The following is a 10,715-nucleotide window of genomic DNA, read 5'->3' on the forward strand; positions in this document are numbered from 1 at the left end:
GGAACCAACCCCCAGGTGACACACGACAGGCACAGAGAAGCCGAGAAGCAAGAGGATCAGATACCACTCTGGGCACCCCAGGCACCGGAGATCCACAGTGGGAAGATGAGTCCCCATAACTCTGGCTTTGGAAACCAGGGGGGGCTTAACTTCATGAGCTTTTAAAATCAACGGGGCTTACCTCTGGGTATTTTAAAAATCAGCAGCCTTAACTCCAAGGGAGCCAGAGTGAGATAGGAAATGGAGTCCATGCTCTTAAGAGCCAACATAATAAATAACCTGGCCTGAGATACAGAACAGAAGCAGCAGTTTGAAAAGCTCCTGGGGTATGCCTAAAGGAGCCTTATTTACTCATCTCAGAACATGTGCTGGAAGGACAGGAATCTTCAGGAGACTTCTCCAAGAACAAAAATGCTGGTAGATGCATTTTCTCTTCCCCTCTCGAGCCTAGGTAGCAAGACACTTACAGACACCAGCCCTAATGCTCCCCACCTAGCTTGCTAACACCACATGACCTGCCCCTGGATTCCTCCTGTGGACCCACCCCATCCAACCCACCTAGGCCGGCATCCATCCAAAGCAGCTCCCACCCTGCCACAGCCTGCAGGCAGCCCCGAGACTAGTGCTACTCCAAAGCCAGAGGGAGAGGCAGAGATAACCAGACACACCAGGGGATCTGCAGTTCCAGCAGCTGAGCCTTTGAGTGGGCCGTGCAGGAGAGAGCCTGGCTGTGGGGTGCACCTACAGTTGCAGCAGAAAGGCTAACTGCAGACCCTTAGCACAACTGCTGACCCTACCCACGGAGGAGCTCACAGTGGCCTCAGACAGACCTCTCAACACTGCAAGGACCAGCCCCTGCCCAGTGGGCCCCAAACAGTCAAAGCAAGTCATTCCAGCAGACTGGGCTGAATGCAAATGTGGCTCAGCCACAACAGTAGAATGCACGCAGCCCAGATAGGAGACCTCTCTGAGCATCTAGTTCTGGGGACCAGGAGGCATTGCGCTACAGGAGTTCTCCTACACAAGGCCACTACTTTCAAGACCAGGAGGCAAGGCTGACCTCCTGAATACATAGAAACAAACACAGAGAGTTAGACAAAATGAGCAGATAGAGAAATATGTCCCAAATGAAAGAACAGGACGATATCACAGCAAATAGCTAAGTGAAAGAAAGGTAAGCGAGGGGCGCCTGAGTGGCTCAGATGTTAAACGTCTGCCTTCAGCTCAGGTCATGATCCCAGGGTCCTGGGATGGAGCCCCACATCGGGCTCCCTGCTCGGCGGGAGGCCTGCTTCTCCCTCTCCCACTCTCCCTGCTTGTGTTCCCTCTCTCACTGTGTCTCTCTCTGTCAAATAAAAATCTTAAAAAAAAAAAAAAAGAAAGAAAGAAAGGTAAGTGATATGTTTGATAGAGAATCCAAAGTAACAGTCATAAAGATATTTACTGGACTTGAGAAAAGAGTGCAAGATCTCAGGAAGACTTCAACAAAAATACAGAAAATATAAAACAGAACCAGACAGACATGAAGAGTTCAATAACTAGGCAGGCACCCATCTCCTCTTTCAACATGACAGATACCGCTGTGTCTTTTGTCAAGGACCTCCTGGTGGGTGGAGTAGCCATGGCCATCTCCAAGGCCACAGTAGCACCCATCGAGTGGGACAAGCTGCTGCTGCAGGTGCAGCACGCCAGCAAGCACATCACCGCAGATAAGCAATACAGGGTCATTAGAGACTGTGTGGCTCATATCCCCAGGGAGCAGGAAATCCTCTCCTTCTCATATGGTAACCTGGCCAGGGTCATCAGATACTTCCCCACTCAGGCTCTCAACTTTGCCTTTAAAGACGAACACAAGCAGGGCACCTGGGTGACTCAGTTGGTTAGGCAACTGCTTTTGGCTTAGGTCATGATCCTGGAGTCCCAGGATCGAGTCCCATGTTGGGCTCCCTGCTCAGCAGGGAGTCTGCTTCTCCCTCTGACACTCCCCCCTCTCATGCTCTATCTCATTCTCTCTCTCCAATAAATAAATAAAATCTTAAAAAAAAAAAAAAGATGAACACAAGCAGATCTTTCTGGGTGGTGTGGACAAGGGAACCCAGTATTGGTGCTACTTTGCAGGGAATCTGGCATCAGGTGGTGCCACTGGTCACATCCTTGTGTTTTGTGTATTCTCTTAATTTTGCCTGAACCCATCTAGCCGCAGATGTGGGCAAAACTGGAGCTGAAAGGGAATTCCGAGGCCTCAGTGACTGCCTGGTTAAGATCTACAAATCTGATGGGATGAAGGGCCTGTGCCAAGGCTTTAATGTGTCTCTGCAGAGTATTATCATCTACCGAGCTATAGTTTGGTATGCATGACACTACAAAGGAATGCATCCAAGAGCCCAAGAATACTCACATCTTCATCAGCTGGATGATATCACAGCGGTTGCTGGGTCGAGTTCCTATGCATTTGACACTGTTCATCACCATATGGTGATGCAGTCAGGGTGCAAAGGAACTGACATCATGTACATAGGCATGCTTGACTGCTGAAGGAAGATTGCTTGTGATGAGAGCGCCAAAGCTTTTTTCAAGGGTGCATGGTCCAGTGTTCTCAGAGGCATGGTGGTGCTTTTGTGCTTGTCTTGTATGATGAAATCAAGAAGTTCACATAAGTTATTTCCTAGTCCCCCCTCCCCCTGTGAACAGGCATGTTGTATTATATAACATATCTTGAGCATTCTTGACAGACTGTTGATTATTTATCAACAGCAACTATTTACTGGTTGAAAATGGGAAGCAATAATATTCATCTGACCAGTTTTCTCATAAAGCCATTTCCAAGATGATGGGACTCAATTATATTTTTTTATTTGTCACCCTGATAGATAAATTTGAAGAAATAAAAAATACCTGAAAAAAAAAAACTAAAACTAAAAAAACAAAAACAAAAACAAACAAAAAACACTGGAGGGAATCCATAGCAGTTCAGGGGAGGCAGAAGAACAGTCAGTGATCTGGAAGACAGGGTAATGGGCAGCAAGCTGAACAGCAAAAAGGAAAAAGAATAAAAAATGGAATAGGTTAAGGGAACTCAATGACATCATCAAGCACAATAATATTCACATCAAAAGGATCCTAGAAGGAGAAGGGAAAGAGAAGGGGGGCAGAAAACTTATCTGAAGAAATAGTAGCAGAAAACTTCTCTAAACTAGGGAGGGAAACAGACATCCCATCCAGGAATTACAGAGAGCCTCTACCAAGATTAATCCAAGGAGCTCCACACCAGGACACATGATAACTAAAATGGCAAAAAGTAATGATAAAGAGAGAATTTTGAAAGCAGCAAGAGAAAAGAAAACCGTTACACGCAAAGGAAACCCCATAAGGATTTTTCAGCTGATTTTTTTAGCAGATTTTTCAGCAGAAACTTTGCAGGCCAGGAGAGAGTGGCGTAATATATTCAAAGGGCTAAAAGGACTTGCAAGCAAGAATACTCTACCCAGGAAGATAACCATTCAGAATAGAAGGAGAGATAAAGAGTTTCCCAGGGGTCCCTGAGTGGTTCAGTCAGAAGAGCATGTGACTCTTGATCACAGGGTCATGAGTTAGAGACCCATGTTGGGCATAGAGAATACTAAAAGCATTAAAAAAAAAAAAAAAACCCAACTTAAAAAAAAGAATTTCATAGACAAAGTTAAGGGAATTCATGACCACTAAACCAACCAGAGGAAATGTTAAAGAGAACTGATTTGAAAATAATGAAAGTAAAAAATTCACAAGTAAAAGCAAATATAAAGGTAGTAGATTAATCACTTATAAAGCCAGTATGGAGGTCAAAACACAAACTAGTAAAATCAATTACATCTACAAAAATTAATCAAGGGATACACAAAATAAAAAGATGTAAAACATGACATAATATACATAAATGTGGAGGGGGGTGTAAAAATGTAGCACTTTTAGAATGTCTTGAAAATTAAGTGACCATCAACTTAATATGTCCTCCTATACACATAAGATTTTATATATAAACCTAATGGTAACCACAAATTTAAAAATCTATAGTGGATACACAAAAAAATAAAAATAAAAAGAAATGTATCCAAACATAACACTAAAGAAAGCCAACAAACAAGGGAAGAAAGCAAGAGAAAAGAAAGGAACAGAGAACTACAAAAACAACTGGAAAACAATAAAATAGCAATAAATATACACTTATCAACAATTACTTTAAATGTAAATGAACTAAATGTTCCAAAACCAAAAAACAAAAACACAGGATGACTCATCTATGTGCTGCTTAGAAGATACTCAGTTTAGACCTAAAGACATGTACACACTGAAAATGAGGGGCTGGAAAAAACATGTATCATGCAAATGGAAGCAAAAAAGAAGCTGGGGTGGCAATACCTATATCAGACAAAACAGACTTTAAAACAAAGACTGTAGTAAGAGACAAAGAAGAGTACTACATAATGATAAAAGGAACAATTCAACAAGAGGATATAACAATTGTAAATATCTATGCACCCAACATAGGAACACTGAAACACATAAAGCAGTTATTAACAGACATAAAGGGAGAAACTGAGAGTAATACAATAATAGTAGAGAAGTTAACACCTCCCTTACATCAATGGATAGATTATCCAGATATAAAATCAAGAAGGAAACAGTGGCTTTGAATGACACATTAAACCAGATGAGCCTAATAGATATTTATAGAACACTTTATCCAAAAGAGAACACACATTCTTTATTTGTGTATGTGAAACATTCTCCAAGATAGATCACATGTTAGGCCACAAAAAAGTCTCAATAAATTTATGATAATTGAAATCATATCAAATTTCTTTTCTAACCACAACAGTATGAAACTAGGAAGCAATTACAAGAAAAAAATCTGGAAAGAACACAAATACATGGAGGCTAAAAATATGCTAATAAACAATGAATGGGTCAACCAAGAAATCAAAGAGGAAATTTAAAAATAAATGGAGACAAATAAAAATGAAAACACAATGATCCAAAATCTTTTGGATGCAGCAAAAGCAGTTCTTTTATTTTTTTTTAAAGATTTTATTTATTTATTTGATAGAGATAGCAAGAGAGGGTACACAAGCAGGGGGGAGCTGGGGAGGGAGAAGCAAGCTTCCCACTGAGCAGGGAGCCCAACATGGGGCTCAATCCCAGGACCCTGGGATCATCACCTAAGCCGAAGGCAGACACTTAACAACTGAGCCACCCAGGTGCCCCTAGCAAAAGTGGTTCTAAGAGGGAGGTTTACACCAATACAGGCCTACCTCAAGAAACAAGAAAAATCTCAAACAACCTAATATTACAACTAAAAGAACTAGAAAATGAACAAAGCCCAAAGCTAACAAAAGGAAGGAAATAATAAAGATTAAAGCAGAAATAAATGAAATAGAGGTTAAAAAATAATAGAAAGGATCTATGAAGCCATGATTTGGTTTTTTGAAGAGTAACAAAATTGATAAATTTTTAGCCAGACTCTAGAGAGAGGACTCAAATAAATAAAATAAATGAAAAAGGTGAAGTAGCAAACCAGTAAATAAAGGGGATTATAAGACACTATTACAAAAAAAAAATATGCCAACAAATTGGACAATTAGAAGGAATGGATAAATTCCTAGAAACACAATCTCCCAAGACTGAATAAAAAAGAAACAGCAAATCCAAACAGACTTACTACTAGTAATGAAATGAATTGGTAATAAAAGAACTCCTAACAAACAAAAGTCCAAGACTAGATGACTTCACAGGTGAATTCTACCAAACACTTAAAGAAGAGTTAATGCCTGTCCTTCTCAAATTATTCCAAAAACAGAAGTGGAAGGAAAACTTCCAAATCCATTCTGTGAGGTCATCATTACCCTGATACCAAAACCATAAAGACACTACAAAAAAACAAAACAAAAGCAATTATAGGTCAATATCCCTGATGAACATAGATGCAAAAATCCCCAACAAAATATTAGCAAGCTGAATTCAACAATACATTAAAAAGATCACTCACCATGATCAAGTGGGATTTATTCCAGGGATGCAAGAACAGTTCAATATCATCAATCAACATGATACACCACATTAACAAAATGAAAGATAAAAACTATATGATCATCTCAATAGATGCAGAAAAGGCATTTGACAAATTCAACATCTGTTCATGACAAAAACTCTCAGTAAAGTGGATTTAGAGATAACACACCTCAACATAATACATGACAAATCGACAGCTGACATCATACTCAACTGCGAAAAGCTGAACGTTTTTCCTCTAAGATCTGGACCAAGACAAGGATGTCCACTCTCGTCACTTTTATTCAGCATAGTACTGAAGGCCTAGCCTTAGCAGACAAGAAAAAAATAATAGACATCCACACTGGTAAGGAAGAAGGAAAACGGTCACTATTTGCAGATGACATGATACTATATATAGAAAATCCTCAAGACTCCACTAAAAACTATTAGAACGGATACATGAATTCCATAAAGTTGCAGGATACAAAATAAAATATGAAAATCTGTTGTGTTTCTATACACTAATGATAAAGTAGCGGAGACGAGAAATTAAGAAAATAATCCCATTTACAGTGCCATCAAGGAGAATAAAATACCTAGGAATAAATTTAACCAAGGAAGTGAAAGACCTATACTCTGAAAACTCTAAGACATTGATTAAAGAAATTTAAGACAACACAAACAAATGAAAAGATAGTCCATGTTCATGGATTATAATAATTCATATTTTTAAAATGTCCAGACCATCGGGAGGAAGGGAAAAGATGGCTAAGGAGTAGGGGACCCTATTTCAACTGGTCCCTGGAATTGAGCTGGATATCTACCAGACCACTCTGAGCACCCACGAAACCAGCCTGAGATGTAAAGATCTGGATCTCTACAAACAGAATATCACAGCTGGTTGGTTTTGAGGTACGAAGCGGGGAGCCGTGATTCCGCGGGCAGATATTGGAGGATAAACGGTAGCGGGAGGGTGCCTGGACATGGGGATCCTACACCGCCAGTGAGCAACAGCCTCGTGCGCTGCGGATGGGCACAGACTCGCAGACCAGTAGCGTCGGGAAAGGACTTTAGGGCAGCCCCCGGGGTGGAAACCCGGAGCGGCGGGGTTGTGCACTTGAACTGGGAGCGGCCGGCAGTTTTAGAAGCACAAAGGGCAGAGACATGCCCCGACCTGGAGGCAGGACTGGGAGCGCTGCAGAGGGGCGCACAACCCAGGACGCTGCAGTTTATAGCAGCACGGACAGAAACGGAGACAGTGTGGCCTGGAGAGCTTACTGAAGAACAGACTGTGGTCTCTCTGCTCTGAGGCAGAGAGTTGGAAACGGTCTCTTCTACTCTGACTCGCGGAAGAGATGTGGAAACCCGCCAGGGAAACCCGCCAGGGAACAAAAGCCCCAAAGACTGATTCCCGCTGAGCCCATCCCCCACCACAGGGGCACAGGGCAACTCCGCCCAAACAGGGTTGCCTGAGTAATAGCGCGGCAGGCCCCTCCCGCAGAAGACAGGCTGGGAAAACAAGAGGCCAGCAACCCTAAGTTCCCAAGAAAACAGGTGCATCTTGCTTGGGTTCTGGTCAATAATTTGGACTCTATATATTCCCTCAAACACCCATCAACAGAATGACTAGGAGGAGGAGCCCCCAAAATAGAAAAGACTCAGAGATTATGACTTATGCTGAAGATTTACAAATGGATGCAGATATAACCAAGATGTTGGAGATAGAATTCAGGCTAGCAATTGTGAAGACAATGGCTAGAATGGAGAAATCCATTAATGGCAACATAGAGTCTCTGAGGGCAGAAATGAAAGGTGAATTGGCAGAACTTAAAAATGCTATCAATGAGATCCAATCCAATCTAGATAATCTAACAGCTAGGGTAAGTGAGGCAGAAGAGTGAATAAGCGACCTGGAAGACAATATAATAGATAAAAAGGGAAAAGAGGAGGCCAGGGAAAAACAACTCAGAATCCATGAAAATAGAATCAGAGAAATAAGTGACACCATGAAGTGTTCCAATGTCAGAATAATTGCAATCCCAGAGGGAGTGGAGAGAGAGAGAGGACTAGAAGATGTATTTGAGCAAATCGTAGCTGAGAACTTCCCTAATCTGGGGAATGAAACAAACATTCACGTCCTAGAGGCAGAGAGGACCCCTCCCAAGATCAAGGAGAACAGGCCAACACCCCGGCATGTAATAGTAAAAGTTGCAAATCTTAGAACCAAGGAAACCATCTTAAGGGCACTTAGGGGGAAGAGATTCCTTACGTACAAAGGGAGGAACATCAAATAACGTCAGACCTATCCACAGAGACCTGGCAAGCCAGAAAGGCCTGGCAAGACATATTCAGGGTACTAAATGAGAAGAACATGCAGCCAAGAATACTTTATCTGGCAAGGCTTTCATTTAGAATGGATGGAGAGATGCAGAGCTTCCACAACCAGCAGAAACTGAAAGAATATGTGACCACTAAGCCGGCCCTGCAAGAAATATTAAGGGGGGTTCTATAAAAGGAGAAAGATCCCAAGAGTGATATACAACAGAAATTTCCAGGGACAATCTATAAAAACAACATCTTCACAGGCAACATGATGAAAATTAATTCATATCTTTCAATAATCACTCTCAACGTGAATGGCCTAAATGCTCCCATAAAACGGCACAGGGTTGCAGATTGGATAAAAAGACAGGATCCATCCATATGCTGCCTACAAGAGACTCATTTTGAACCTAAAGATACATCCAGACTGAAAGTGAAGGGATGGAGATCCATCTTCCATGCCAGCGGACCTCAAAAGAAAGCTGGGGTAGCAATTCTTATATCACACAAATTAGATTTTAAACTAAAATCTGTAATTAGAGACACAGAAGGACACTATATCATTCTTAAAGGGTCTATCCAACAAGAAGATCTAACAATTGTAAATATCTATGCCCCCAACATGGGAGCAGCCATCTATATAAGCCAACTGTTACCCAAAATAAAGAGTCACATTGATAACAATACGTTAATTGTAGGAGACCTCAATACTCCACTCTCAGCAATGGACAGATCATCTAAGCAGAAAATCAACAAGAAAACAAGAGCTTTGAATGATACATTGGACCAGATGGACCTCATAGATATTTACAGAACATTCCACCCTAAAACAACAGAATACTCATTCTTCTCGAGTGCACATGGAACTTTCTCCAGAATAGACCACATACTGGGTCACAAATCAGGTCTCAACCGATACCAAAAGATTGAGATGATTCCCTGCATATTCTCAGACCACAATGCTCTAAAACTGGAACTCAATCACAAGAAAAACTTTGGCAGAAATTCAAACACTTGGAAGCTAAAGACCACTCTGCTCAAGAATGTTTGGGTCAACCAGGAAATCAAAGAACTTAAACAATTCATGGAAATCAATGAGAACAAAAATACATTGGTCCAAAACCTATGGGATACTGCAAAGGCGGTCCTAAGGGGGAAATACATAGCCATCCACGCCTCACTCAAAAAAATAGAAAAATCCCGAATTCACCAACTAACTCTACACCTTAAAGAACTAGAGAAAAAGCAACAAACGACACCTAAGCCATGCATTAGAAGAGAAATAATTAAAATTAGGGCAGAAATCAATGAATTAGGAGCCAGAAACACAGTAGATCAGATCAACGAAACTAGAAGTGGTTCTTTGAAAGAATTAATAAGATCGATAAGCCACTGGCCAGACTTATCCAAAAGAAAAGAGAAAGGAACCAAATTAATAAAATTATGAATGAAAGGGGAGCGATCACGACTAACACCAAGGAAATAGAAACAATTATTAGAAATTATTATCAACAACTATATGCCAATAAACTGAGCAATCTGGATGAAATGGAGGTCTTCCTGGAAACCTATAAGCTGCCAAGACTGAAACAGGAAGAAATGGACAACCTGAATAGGACAATAACCAGTAACGAGACTGAAGCACTGATCAAAAACCTCCCAAAAAACAAGAGTCCAGGGCCTGATGGATTCCCTGGGGAATTCTACCAAACATTCAAAGAAGAAAGAATACCTATTCTACTGAAGCTGTTTCAAAAAATAGAAACAGAAGGAAAACTTCCAAACTCATTCTATGAGGCCAGCATTACCTTAATCCCCAAATCAGGCAAAGACCCCATCAAAAAGGAGAATTTCAGACCAATATCCCTGATGAATATGGATTCCAAAATCCTCAACAAAATCCTAGCTAATAGGATCAACAATACATTAAAAGGATCATCCACCACGACCCCCAGTGGTATTTATCCCCGGGATGCAAGGGTGGTTCATCATTCACAAATCAATCAATGTGATAGAACACATTAATAGGAGGAGGGAGAAGAACCATATGGTCCTCTCAATTGATGCAGAAAAAGCATTTGACAAAATACAACATCCTTTCCTGGTTAAAACTCTCCAGAGTATAGGGATAGAGGGAACATTCCTCAAGTTCATAAAATCCATCTATGAAAAACCCACAGCGAATATCATCCTCAATGGGGAAAAGCTGAGAGCCTTTCCCTTAAGATCAGGAACACGTCAAGGATGCCCACTCTCGCCACTATTGTTCAACATAGTACTAGAAGTCCTAGTAACAGCAATCAGACAACAAAAAGAAATGAAAGGTATTCAAACTGGCAAAGAAGAAGTCAAACTCTCTCTCTTCA

The 10,715-nt window shown here is 41.1% G+C and overlaps 1 pseudogene; it reads left to right on the forward strand.

The window, feature by feature from the left end:
• Positions 1-1,567: 1,567 nt before the first annotated feature.
• LOC123845445 (ADP/ATP translocase 2-like) lies at positions 1,568-2,657 on the forward strand (annotated as a pseudogene).
• Positions 2,658-10,715: the final 8,058 nt, after the last annotated feature.

The sequence above is a fragment of the Mirounga angustirostris genome, unplaced genomic scaffold (assembly GCF_029215605.1).
Source record: "Mirounga angustirostris isolate CCGP_5_RB_7025 unplaced genomic scaffold, mMirAng1.0.hap1 SCAF_6, whole genome shotgun sequence".
Classification (NCBI taxonomy): Eukaryota; Metazoa; Chordata; class Mammalia; order Carnivora; family Phocidae; genus Mirounga; species Mirounga angustirostris.